Genomic DNA, 14,452 nt, shown 5'->3' on the forward strand with positions numbered 1-14,452 from the left:
TACTTACACACCCCGACATGAAACCTCTCTTCCTACACCAAATGAGCCAGGGATCCTTTACTTAGCATACCAGTGCTTCTCAACATTACCTGGGAACACCTCAGAATACAAAATAGGGACCCCATCCCAGAACTACTGAATGAGAAACTCTGGGAGGGGGGCCAACAATCTGTCTTAACAAGCCCTCCAGGGCATCCTCATGCTCCCTGAAGACTAAGAACCCGCGCATCACATTAAGCCTAAAAGCTAAGTAGGAAGCATGGGGTGGCCCCTGAAGTCTCCTTACCTCTGGGGATGTGGCATTTTCCCTGCATCGCTGGCACAGACCAAACCGTGTGCTTTCCATGTGCTCTCCATTCAAGCCAGACCCTGTGGAGGAGTCAGAAGTCAGGGCCAGCTGGAGGGCACATCCTGGCAAACTTGCTAGGGAGCAAGGGGATCTGTGCCTTCTACACAGTCACAACAAGTAGGCTTTAGAACATGCCCTTTTCCAAACTCCTCCTTATGCAGTCAGAATCTTCATCATCCACTGGTAAAGGAGAGCAGAATAGCCACCTTAAAATATACCACATCGGCATATTGATTACTTTGAATTAAAGTTACTTGAGAAACAGCTGATTCAAGAAGGACACTCTGACCTCCTTTGTCCTCCTAAAAGCAGGAAATAAATCTCCCATGTGAATGTACGTTCCCTATATCAAGAGGATGGAAGGCATCCTTATTGCCAGAGACAAGGAATTCAGGGCTGAGAGGGCTCTATAAACAAACCTTGTTACCTCATTACTAATTAGCTATCTCAAGCCCAAATACCTTTTTTTCATCAATTCTTCACAAATTTGTTTCCTTGCCTAAAAAGTATAAAAGATGCCTACTTCAGCCAGTTCTTTGAGTCTCATATTTTTATGGGCCCCCCTACATATGAAATTAAATTTGATTTTCTCCTATTAATCTGCCTTATGTCTATATAATTATTAGACCAGCCAAAGAATCTAGATGGGAGGAAGGGAAACGTTTTTTCCCCCTCACTGACAACTCCTTGTCCCAGGTTGAATATCAGTTTATCTGCATTTGTCTAAGCAGCAAAGGAAGGCAATTTCCACAGATGAGGGTCAACTAACTGTGTTCATATACTCCACCTCCCATATAATGATGATGACGACGATGGTGATGATGATGATGATGATATGATCCCACTGGAAAGTCATCTGCTTCATCAACAACAAGATTAATTGGGACATCTGGGTGGCTCAGTTGATTAAGCATCCACTCTTGGTTTCGGTCGGGGCCATGATCTCATGGTTCGTGAGTTCTAGCCCCGCATCTGGCTCCTTGTTGACAGTGTGGAGCCTGCTTGGGATTGTCTCTCCCATTCTCTGCCCTTCCCATTTCATGTGTATGCTTGCCAACGCACACTCTCTCTCTCTTTCAAAATAAATAAATAAACTTAAAAAAATAATGAAATGAATGTATGATGGATACTTGGAAAAAATCTCTTAAAAGGCAATCTTTAGGAATCTTCCCTACTACAAAAATGGGGAAACATTTCTCTCCTCTTGCCTATCACTCAGAATCCTTTATAGAATCACTTGCACTAATGTTTGTAATAAATCCAAGTTTGGGAGGGTGGAGTTTGTTCTTGTTGTTTGTAGTGTTTTATCTTATTTTAAATGGAGGTTTGGAACAAAGACTTCGGAATCAGAAAGATTTAGAAATACACAACTCACTTGCTGTGTATCTTGTAATCTAGAGCAATCGACTTAGCCTCATTCAGCCCTCTAGGGCTCTGTTTTCTTATCTGTCTAGTGGAGATGACTGTCTATTTTACATAGTTGAGCAAATTATAATAAAATAACTTGTGCTTACTCTGTAGAGTACCTTTTTGTCTCTCCTGTTTTCTCTTTTACTTGCCTTGTGTAATATTCTTGCACACAGGAACCTCATGGGTGAGACTCCTTTCCATAAGGGAAAATGAAGGATATCACCTTGTGACTTTCCAATTTTTAATAATCCTTATATTAGTAAAATCAAATCCCCCACTGGACTAGAACACTTCCTTCTCTCTATAAGCCTCTAGAGTTTGTGTCTCATATCCACCTGGAATGTTAGAACCAAAAAGGACCTTAGATTTGGTCCATTTAATGTATTTTTTTTCTTTTTACAGTTGAAAAAACAGTGATCACTAAAGCCAAGATGACAGGTTCAAGGTCATTTGGTTAGGTAGTAGCGAAGCACAGATTCAAATCTATTCTTGTCCATCTTCCATTCTGTTATCCTACCTAACAGCTAAATTGAAGACACCACAATTTTCCCTTGGTTAGCTTCCTGCTAAATTTTTAAAAAACTGGAAAGAATCTGATTTTTCTTCCACTCAATCCTGGCTCAACATTATGCACCTACGTTTTTTAATCAACAAATAATGGAACAGGCATGATCATGAATATACTTCAGAGAGCAGAAAGAGCAAAATAATTCCATGGATCTCAAACATCTTTTTAAAAACAATAATCTTTGCAGAGTCCAGTAAGGAAAAGCAGAAGCCCTCCCAGACCACCCACATGGTCCTGCATTCAGGAACACCCAACAGGAAGCCGAAGACATGACCCAGAAAGGAAGCTAATTAAAGCACACAGCAGGGAATGAAGCCGGCCACCTGCATCATCAATAACCAGTGTTTGTTCAAACAACTGTAGCATTGAAAGAAGAAAAAGTAAAGAAAACTCCACTGTTGTAGTTGATTCCAAGAGAGGCGTGCTATGATTTCTTTGATGTTCCACCACAGGATTTCTGCAATAAGCAGCCCGGCCTGAAAACAGAGCTGCCCCATTGGGAGGTCAGTACAAAACCAAATGATATCAGGAGAGGATGGACCCAAAGATCACTACATGTGTGATGAGGATACAGAGCAAGACTGTTTCCAAATATCAGATTTGTACTTCCTGATCCCCTCCTCTTGGGCTCATGGGTCTTAAACCCTTGATAATTCACTTTGGGCCATGATAGTATCATCCACTACTGACCTCTTCGTGTTCCTACTCAAGACTTACAGAAAAGTTGGGAATGTGAGCTCCTGCTTCTGTGTCCACCACTTTCTTGTGGCCCCAACACTGGCAGAGGCCATATAGGAAGCTCTTCACCAACTCAACCCTAACACAACACATTGCTGATGGTATCATAGTCCTGCTCATACATTCCTCAGGCCCCCTGTCTTTCTCTCAGATAACACTATTTACTCCTACTTTTTCAACTCTTCATGATCCCTTTCCCTAATGATGCCTCTGGAACAGTCTTCTCTCCCCTCCCCCACCCCACCCCCAATGACTGAAAAATAATCCTCTGTTTCAGTGACTCCTACAGCCACTGGGCTTTCTATTCACCAGTTCCCTCCACTTATGTCTTTGAATGATACAGCTTTTGGAATATCAGTGATTTGTGCTTATCTATGTAATACCTGTGTGTCTCTTCACTCTTCTTATCCACATTTAACTTGGACTTAAATATCCCAGTGAGCTATCCACAGTGTAAGAAAAATAAAAAGGTTCTCTAGGAGCCTCCTAATTTCCCCAAGACATATGCTTTGGTTGTTATCCTTAAGTATTATTGTTAGCATTATTTAACAGTGAACTGGCTGCTGAGAAGAAACAGAGATGTATTCCCTTCTCAGTGAGTTAACAACTTAAATCATAAAAAAAGCACATATGCATGTTTGTTATACATAACTTCCTTCAGTTTCTGCATATGTGTGTGTGTGTATTTAGAGAGTATACACACACACACACACACACACACACACACACACACACACATCAAGGAAAGCACAACAGGAGAGGAAACAAAATACTAAGGAGATTGGTAATTACGTTGTAAGGATGTTTGAGGTGCACAGAGGGGTGTATGCTTCTGAGCATATGTTGGCTAAAGCCTGGGAACCCGCCAAAAGGCACCTGTGAGACCCTTGGAGAGTTTCTTGGATGACTTAAACTGGCAGCAAGCTAGTTTCCAACTGGAAAATATTTCCTTTACTCAGTTTAAACAGTCAGTGTTAATTGTTCTAATCCCTTTGAAAAACCACCTGCAAGTCCCTGGATCATGGAGGCTATTCCTTGGCCACTCCCAGATGGGTCACAGCTTGCTGTTACAGCATGGGCTATAACCTACACAGTCATTTTCCCTACAGAAGAGAGTATGTTTCCAGTATGCACAAGACACTAGCAGGCCCTAGGTCTCTGTCTTCATGGAGTTTACACTCCGGTGGAGTGGACATGCTTACATGTAAACCCATGTGATTATGTGTTTCATTATACCCGCTTTGGAGGTCAAGTCCTGTGAGAGTTCATGGCAGAGACCCAGCCTCTGGGAAGGGAGGTGGGCAGAGAAATTTTCTCTGGAGATGGGGCAATTAAGCAATGATTTAAGAGGTGAGTAGGGATTAATCAGAAAAACAGAGGGGTTGGCAGCATCTGGAGGCCCATTAGCATAGAGAGGGTGACACAGTTGAGGAAATGGACACTGGCCAATGTGACTAGGACACAGGCAACATTAGCCATACATGAGGTTGGAGAGCCAAACATGGACCAGATCAGGAAAGGTCCTGTGGCTCATATAGAAAATTTTGAATTCTATTCCAAGTACAATTGCTAGTCACTGGAGTGTGTTAAACAGCTGGATTTGTGGTCTGGTAACTATGGAACATGGAGCAAGGCTTGAATGTTTAAATCACGCTTATCTTTGGCCGATATAAAGAAACAGTGCTTTGAATATCTCTCCAATTTGTGTATGTCTTTTTACAAATTAAGAATGTCATGTGAGACCTTTATCCTCTCCACACCTGGGATCCGGAATTCCATTTGGAATCTGTGCTTCTAACTGCCCCGACAGGATGGGGGATGAGTCTGGTTCTGTTTTGGCTCTGGTGACAGCAGACACACCACTTGTGTGCTACTTGTCTGCCCTCTTGTGTTTACTTCAGATCCACTACTGTGTAAGCCCGGTTTCCACTACAGAGCAGACTGGGAGTGTGAATGAGGGAGGAGACGGCGGGTTGGGTCTGTAGGGAAAACAGCGTCTAAGTCACAACACGGAGGAAAGTAACGCCATCTTCCTCACCCTCATTCCCCTGACCTCCCGGGATGGGTGTTAAAAACTTGGGTTTATGAGATTAGCATGAATAGCTATGGAGTTTTGAAATGGATTAAACATCGATTTAAAGTTAGCAGCCTAAAAATTGACCAAATCCATACAGATTACGGAAATCAACATCTTGAGGCATAGTCTCGTTTAGTAAGAGCTCATTATTAAGAAGGAAATTTTGTTGATCCTGAGCCACTTCTGCCTCCTCAGATCCATTCTGGGGGCCATTGCCCCCCAACTAGTCTTTCCGTCAGCATTTCCTGGCACAGCCCTTGTTTGCTCTCATTCCTCTACCAGCCAGCAACTACTCCACACCCACCCAGTCTATCTCCTCATGACTCTTCTCTCTCTCTCTTTTTAATTCTTAGTGATTTCTTTATGGAATAAAATTGAATAAAAGGAAATGTATGAGGAAATTGTACACAATATTATTATCTCAAGAAGACCTTCCTAAAAGTCAGTTCCATTACATGGTAGAATGAGTTCCCTGGAGAAATAAGAGGACAATCACCCGAGTTATTTAAAAATCAACTGGACAAAGCCACCAAGGATGTGCTGGCAGGAAGACCCCAGTCTCAGCCCTCCTAGAATGAAGAAAAGGAACCTAATAAGATTTTTCTCTCCTTGTCTCCCTTTTTCTGTAGGCTGAATTCTTTAATTCATACTGAAATCAGTTATATCCAAAGACAGCAAGATTCACTGCTTTCCTGTGGCCAAATTCATCAGAAAGTAGAACAAAAGCTAAGGAAGGGGATATTAAAGAATCCCTTCTTTGACTATCAGCGACCACCCTGGTCCCATGGGAGCAAATCAATGCAGGGCTTTCATTCTACACCTGCTCATGATTCTGTGTTCAAAGCAAAAATTCTCTGAAAACAGGAGGGTAAGTTCTGCTAACATTTCATGGCAAAAACTGCTATATTATACGTAGCTTCCTGCAGTGTCTGCAGATAATTTTTGTCCATCAACAAGTAAAGTTTTATCCCCCCAAATAGCACCTGTTTTTCTACTATATGTTTATGGTAATTTCTCTGAAGTCCAAGGATTATTTTTTTGTTTACAGCCTTGCAGAGCTTTGCAGTAATTTTTTTTCAAAATCAAAACATGTAAAATATAAGCACTACTGTCTTAGGACAGGTCAACGTCCTTACTGTCTAGCACTCGAGGGTCCAAGGAAGTGTGGTGGCTTTCTATAGGGCATGCTCAAATAACCACATCCTTTGACTTTACCCCAAACGTCATTGAAAAGTCTACTATAATTTGATCATTTGATAGTGCCTCATACATAGAGCACTTGTCCTTTGTAAGCTCTTTTACAAATACCCACTCTTTTGATCTTTAATTTGAGCATTATTGAGCTCATTTGACAAATTAAGGATCTGAAGCTCAAAGGGGGGAAGTAATTTGCTCAGTGAATAACACAGAGATAGCAAGAGCAGGCTGGAATACAACCTCGGATCTGTCTACAAAACCCAGGATTCTTCCCATTCAACTACCTTGCCCTTCTCGGGGATTTGGGGAGCCTTGACCTAGAAACCTGCAGATGACAAGTTTTGAATGCTGAATCCTCAATCTATGTCAGACTGAAAAAGCTATGCACTCAAATAGAAATGATATATTAATAAAAATGCTGTTTTAATCAATAGCCCAGATGAAATAGCTGCTTATCTACTTTCAAGTATTTTTCATTCACAGGGAAACAATCATGCAAATTAATATGGACTTTTTGTCTCTAAGTTGAAGGAATTCACCTGATTCCCCCAAATTGGATCCATTCTGCCTCATCTCTTTGCAGAACCCTCTTTTCCCCACCTCTCCTACCCAATCCCCTTTACTCCACCAGTCCAGAGTACCTCGGGGTGAGCCCCTGAACTTCAAGAAAGCAGTGTATTGGAGTATCAATAACTTACTGTTAACTAGGTTTTGCTGGAAGATCAAGCAATGCAAACCCACACAACATCTTGAGCAGGAGCTCTCTGACTTCTAGACCTGACTGTTTCTCTGCTAATTCCAAGGAACCAACAAAACTGCAGAAACTTAACCTTAAGAATGGCAAAGAGTAAAGGAAGCAAGCTTGCAAACAGAGAATTAATGCCTTACTAAAGGGGGCCTCGATCAAGTCTTTAATGAGACAAACCATCACCCTTTGAAGAAAGGCAGGACCTGATATTTGCTTCTAACTAACAGAATATGGCAAAGGTGATGGGACGTCATTCCCATCTGACTGGATTGACGAAGTAAACAGTCATGTTCATAAAGCCCATGTAATAAGAAACTGCAAGTGGCCTCTAAAAGCTGAGAACAACCTCCAATCAACATCCATCAAGAAGCTGGGACCTTCAGTCCTACAACCACAAGGAAATTAATTTTGTCAACACAGGAAAGAAAATTAATACATCATGCAAAGATACATTTGCCCAAAGAATGAAATAATACTTGAGTGGACCAGTTAGACATCAAAACGGTACACAGTTATGTTTTCAATAATTTTTCTTAACAGCTAAATGGCCCTCATTAAGTGGCTTTGCCCTTCTACATCTTGGTTACTGTATCCTTAAGTTGCTGGAGGATATAGTGAGATAGTATATGTAAATCACATAAGTGCCCCCTATGACCTAGGTGTCTTTGCTTCTTTCCTTTGGCTTTTAAAGCTAGCCATGTCAGTAGTGATCAGATTTCCAAGCAATATCCTGGTTGACCAAGCTTATGCTAAATGGTCTTCTGCCTCAGATATCAAAGATATGAAAATACTGGAAAGCACCAGTGCTACACCAACCCCCTCCCCAAACCCAAAATAAAACAACCCATTATTACACTGTAAGAAATCTTCACAGGAGAAAGGGTAGTGTATTAGTGTTCTATTGTTCATAACAAATTACACCAACTAGAGGCTTACAACACACCCACTTATTATCTCACAGTTTCTCTGGGGCAGGAATCTGGGAATGGCTTATTTGAGTCCTTTACTCAAGGTCTCCCAAGATTGCAGTCAACATGCTGGCCACAGTGGGAAAGATCTCCTCAAGCTCCCTCAGTTGTTGGCAGAATTCATTTCCTTGTACTTGTAGACCTCATGGTGGCTTGCTTCTTCAAGATAAGCAGGAGAGTTTCTAATCTCAGGGAGAGGCCCCAGTCTCTCTTTTAAGAGATTTCACCTGATTAAGTCAGGCCACCCAGAATGATCTCCCTTCTGATGAACTCAAAGTCAACTGATTTGGGATGTTAATTACATCTTCAAAAGTCACTTCATTTTTGTCATATTCTATTGGCTAGAAGCAAATCACTAGTTGTACACACACACACAACGGGAAGGAATAAAAGGACATGACTCATTGGGGGTCATTTTATATGTCCAATACAAGCAAGGTGCAGTCCAAACATTCTGATCAGTGTCAATACGTATTTGCTTTTAGCCATATTACTTTATCAATTTTCATTAACTTTTAATACGTTCATTTAGCCACTATTATTTTACCAATTTTTTATTATCTTTATGATGAGGATCTATATCTCATACATATTGTCAGGTGGCTCTCTATTAGGTGTCAGCACCCAAATTAGGTTATATTTGAGCACATACTGATTTCTGTACTTATAAGACCCAATTTAGGGGTTCCTGGGTGGCTCAGTCAGTTAAGCGTCCAACTTCAGCTCAGGTTATGGTCTCACAGTTTGTGAGTTTGAGTCCCACATTGGGGTCTCTGCTGTCAGTGCAGAGCCCACTTCTAATCCTCTGTCTTCCTGTCTGTCCGTCTCTTCTCCGTTCACATGTGTGCACACGTGAGCTCTCTCGCTCTCGCTCTCTCTCTCTCAAAAATAAATGGCATTAAAAAAAACAATTTATAGGTGAACCAAAAGGATATTACAGTCTCCTAGCTGCTAAGTCTTATAACATGTTAGTATTATTTAATCTTGCAAGAGGCAAAGCTTAGGGTCTGCAACCACAGTGCCTGAGAGTTACTTGAACCCCTGTAATGTACCATGCTGACCCACTTTATGGTGAGAGTGTTTTGCCACAGACCTCCTTCCCTGCCAGCCTGTCTCAATTTTCCAATCCTGAGCAGGGGCAATGATCAGTGGTCACCAAAGGATCAGAGGATAAGGACCCAGTGTGGGACTCTGGCAAGATTCTTTCTTAACTTTCATGTTTAATTTTTATCTCTTTGGATTAAATAGGTAAGTGGTCTAGACATACCCCACAGCCTTCATTTTTAATCTGCCTACGGAAAGTAGGAAGAAGAGTCTGTCCTTTATCCAAACTTGGTCAAAAGAGCAGAGAAAGAAAAACACCACATAGGATCACCTATAACCTAACAGAGCAGAAAAACAGAGTAGAAAAGTGATTGTCAGGGGCTAAGCGTTGAAAGAAATAGGGAGAGATTGGTAAAAGGTACAAACTTTCCGTTAGAAGACAAATAAGGTGTGCAGATCTAATGTATAACATGATGATCATTCATAGCTGATAACACTGTATTAGGTCATTGAAATTTGCCGAGAGTAGAACTTAAATGTTTTCTCAAGAAGAAAAGAAATTTTTGTTTTAAAGGGGTGGGTGCACCTGGGTGGCTCAGTCAGTTAAACATCCGACACTTGATTTGGACTCAGGTTATGTTCTCATGGTTTGTGGGGTTGGGCCCCATGTCAGGTTCTGCACGGACAGCAGCAAACCTGCTTGGGATTCTCTCTCTCTCTCTCTCTCTCTCTCTCTCTCTCTCTCTCTCTCTCTCCCTCTCTCTCTCCCTCTATCTGCCCCTCCCATGTTTGCACTCCCTCTCTTGAAATAATAAACTTTTAAAAATTTTTTTGGTTTTTTTGAGGGACACCTGGTGGGGCAGGGGGGGTGCTCAGTCAGTTAAGTGTGTGACTCTTGATTTCAGCTCAGGTCATGATTCCAGGGTCATGGGAGCATCAGGCTGCATGCTAACCATCCAGCCTGCTTGGGATTCTCTCTCTCTCTCCCTTTTCCCCTCCCCCACTCATGCTCACTCTCTCTCTCTCAAAATAAGTAAACATTTAAAAGAAAAAAAAAGAAAATGCTAATGCTCACATTTCATTCCCAGATATTGTGTCATAATTCTAGGATATGGAAGCAACATAAGTATTCTTTAACAACTCTAGGTGACTCACCTGTGAAGCCAGAATATAGAACTACTGGTTGATCTTATCAACACATCCTATGCTCCTAGCTATAGTGACTGCTTCGGAGAACGGAATTCAAACTTACCTAATATAATGAGACCCTGACTCTAAATATTTGTCTCTTTGCAAGAGGGAAGAGGAGGAGACAAAGTTCTCTCTTTCCAGCTGGAGGTGAAGCTAACATGCTGTAATGTTTGGAGACACGGTGACCTTCAGAAGCATAAGAATGAAACCAACACTTGGAGGAGCACAGCACTGAGCAGAGAGAAGGAGGAAGATGGGTCATTGTTCCAGGCTGCACCTGAAGCTAACAAGAGCCCAAGACTTTGCAGTTCTCAACCAGTACGATTCTTTTTGGCTTAAGATAATTGAGGGGACGGGGGCGTTTTGGTTTCTGTTACTCGCAACTGGGAATTGTCCTAAAACATCGCCACTGGCAAACTCAGACCAAAAGTATAGTTTCCCAGGTTGATCTCCACAACAACATAGATCAATCAGAGTTATAGATTTTTTAAGGCTAGAAAGAACCCATTGAGTTTCTAGTCCAACACACTTACTTTATGGATTAAGGTCTACAGCACTTCGGGGAAAAGCCCAGTAAGTGACAAGCTATATATCAAAATCAAATTTCTTGACTTGAATTAAAGTGATTTGTTTCACTACTCCACACTACTTCAATAATACATTAAAAATTTATTAGAGAGGGATTTTTGAGAACCAACTATGTGTTCAGTTGTAGGATTCTTTCCTGTAAATAAATAGTCAGTTGTCCAGTAGAAGATGTGGTTTTCATTCTCAACAAATTTACATTCTATCTATTATAAATTCCCCAGTTGAAGACAGGAAATATGAACACAGAATTAGTGATAAAGCATCCAGACTTGTCAAGCCCGCCCACTTATTACCACTTTCTTTTGACCATGAATGATACACCTAATTTCTTTAATTTCTCTATTTCCTCACCTGAAAATGTAGTTGATACATGACTTCCTATGGCCCAGACTCAGTTAAATACCTTAGATTTGAGTGCTTAACACCATAACAGGTATTATTCAATGAATGAATGAGTATTATTATCATTACATACATGAAAGCCTATGTAATACAATGCACAATTTAAATATCACCCATGAAAACTGAAATACATCCGATAGCACAAAGCACCAGGTGGTAAAGTGATGGATGCATTGCCTCTTCACAATTTGTAAATCATCGGCCTATGGGTCAATCTAGTTGGCAAGCCCGTTTGTGTGAGCCACACCGTGTTTTAAGAAACACTCAAATCATTTTCCAACCACCTAAAACTTAAGACATTTTATATAAAAACCTAGGTTTCTCTCTTCACCTGACAAATCAGAAGCTTCACAACTCCTGGAGCTGCACTCCAGCATTGCAACAATCAGCTGGAGTTGAGAAATGTCTGCCCAATTCAGAAAGACCCACCTTCCCCTTGTGTCACAGACCCTACTCAACTGTAGTTTTTGTCCAAGTCTTGTAGGCTTTGGAGTTTTGTGACACAAATCAACATGTAAAAAAGATGTGCTTAGGGGCACCTGGGTGGCTCAGTCAGTTGAGCGTCCAGCTTCGGCTCAGGTCATGATCTCATGGTTTGTGAGTTCAGGCCCCGCGTCGGGCTCTGTGCTGACAGCTCGGAGCCTGGAGCCTGTTTCAGATTCTGTGTCTCCCTCTCTGCTCCTCCCCCGCTCGTGCTCTCTCTCTCTCTCTCTCTCTTTCTCTCTCTCTCTCAAAAATAAATAAACATTAAAAAAATTTTTTTAAAAAGATGTTCTTAGAATCCATGCTATGCTAACATACGTTTCACATAAACACACACACACACACACACACACACACACACACACACACAGTGTCTCCTTGGTCACATACATTAGGAAATGCTTCATAATAAATCCTCAGCCACTTAGAGCATCACAATTCACTTAAGGTTCTAGAAACACTACAAGAAAGAAACCTGTTCAAATTGTTGTAACCTGGGATTTCTCAAATATATTAGACTGTAGAAAATTTTCTCCCAAAGAAGACTTGGCAACACTATCAACATGAGTGTTTTTGGAAGACAGCTGGAGATTGTTGGAATAGATTTTAAAGGGCCTGTGTGCTCATAAGAAGAAAAGGTTCATAAGAAGTAGTGTATGTCATGGCTTCTGTCCAATGTATAGACATAGCCTCCATACTAAGGCTTCAGAGTAAAGTTAATAAACACTCTAGGAATAAAGAGAAGCTGGTAAAATGGTATATATTAAGGGAGATAGAAGGAAAAGAAATATATTCTGATTCCTCATTTTTAAAAAAGAGGGCTTAGGGAATTAAGTCATGTAAATATTTTGTACCATTTCTTGAAGAGAAGCAACTCCATGATCATGGCACTCAGGCAGCAAAAGCGACTGCTGGCATTGTAACAGAAGCTCAATTTTAATCTGCTGTTTGTTTAGTGTGCCTTTGCTTTTTCCCCATATGCTACATTATGACATCTTAAGAGCAGATTTTCCTTTTATAATAACTAGACAGGAAAATTTGACTAATGATCTACTTTTCTTCAGCAAACTGAACTCAAAATGAGCAGTAAACCTTTGGTTACAAGGGCCAGCATATAAGTCCTTTGTTCACTGGCTTCCAACAACTCAAAAAGTTGGTTTTTCTCTGTGCTATGTACGGGCTTGGCTTGGTGAGTCGTCAAATATTAGCAAGCACCAATAATCTGTGGCCAGATTAATTTGGCAAAGCTTAAGTCTTTAATTTTATGAGGAGGTTTTGTTTGTTTGTTTTGAACAAATAGCTGTTAACTAGAGAAATTTGGAAAGCGCAGATAGAAGAAAGTCAATTAAAAATAATTAAAGGCAAATAATAACAATAATTAAATGTAGAATTAAGGGCTAATACTTTGATGTATTCCCTCAAACTTTTTCCAAAAAATATTTAATATATACATAGTATTTGTATAATATGAATTTTTAAACCCATAATTTAAAACATATTTTTAAATAAAACATTATATTTTTTATTTTTAGTTTAATTATATTTTAATTTTAATATTCTATTACCTATACAGAATGAGAATGAACTCTCTGAAATCATATATACTATAGACAAATTCCTCAGAAACATAACATTAAGTAGAAAAGGCCAAACACAAAAGAGTACAAACTATATGTTTCTCTTAATATAAAATAGACAAAACAAAGTTATGTAATTAGAAGTCAGGATGGTGCTTTCTCTTCAAGGAATGATACCTGGAAGGTTCTCACAAGGTCCAGCTGGGGTACTGGCAGTGCTCTGCATCTGTGTGTGGTTACAAGACGTTTCTGTGTGTGAAGGTTCATTGATTTGTGCTTAAGAGTGCCAGACACATACAGATATACATGTTTAAGTATCTGTAGGTATGTATGTATGTATGTATTATATATACATATATACATGTATACAGATGCATATACTAGATATATATATACACATATATGTAGGTATATGTTATGTACATGTATACATATAGTATATGTATCGATACACATGTATATGTACATATGTATGTATATATAATTTTTTAATAAAAATTTTAATTTTGTCCAATTTATGTAAGCCATTATCCCAGAACTTAAATGGGACATCTGCCTGCAGCTGGCCATGGCCACTGCTTTCTGCTCCCTCTTCAAGAAAGACTGAATATTGAGTCTTTGGAAAAATGGAATAAAAGCATTTAAAATGTCAACGCAAACAACAATAAAAATTCTGTTTCCTCTTCAAATACTTAAGATGATATAAGATTTTGCAGGATTTATGTTTATCCACATCTAACGTTCTCAGTCTTCAAAATGGCCTATCATTTTTAATCCAAGTTTTTTGTGGGAAGATGCACACAACACAGGATTCAGAATAAAAGGAGTAGGTGGAAATATAGTTGAACTATACTTATTAAGGATCTTTTTAATAGTATGTTTCCAGTTACTCCTTCCTGACCTTTATGCTATCATTGTCATATATTTTAATTTTGTGTATGCTATAAACTTACCAAATATTGTTGTTATTTTTCCTTAAATAAGCATGTATAATTTGGAGTAGTTAAACATAAGCAAAAAATTGCTTAAATAAAAAAAAAAAAGACTGAGTAGATTTTCATTCCCTCTCTCTTACTTTTCTTCTTCCTTCCTTTTCCTCAGCCACCATTACC

General features: G+C 39.8%; 1 long non-coding RNA gene across 1 annotated transcript in view; it reads right to left on the bottom strand.

The window, feature by feature from the left end:
• Positions 1–289: 289 nt before the first annotated feature.
• The window catches only part of LOC109272880 (uncharacterized), a 60,439-nt gene continuing 46,276 nt past the window's right edge, over positions 290–14,452 (bottom strand). The window contains exon 3 of the long non-coding RNA XR_002082645.2: positions 290–369. This is a non-coding gene — a long non-coding RNA (uncharacterized LOC109272880). The remainder of the gene's footprint in view (positions 370–14,452) is intronic.

This window comes from Panthera pardus, unplaced genomic scaffold (genome assembly GCF_024362965.1).
Source record: "Panthera pardus isolate Hobbes unplaced genomic scaffold, ASM2436296v1 HiC_scaffold_22, whole genome shotgun sequence".
In the NCBI taxonomy this organism is placed as follows: domain Eukaryota; kingdom Metazoa; phylum Chordata; class Mammalia; order Carnivora; family Felidae; genus Panthera; species Panthera pardus.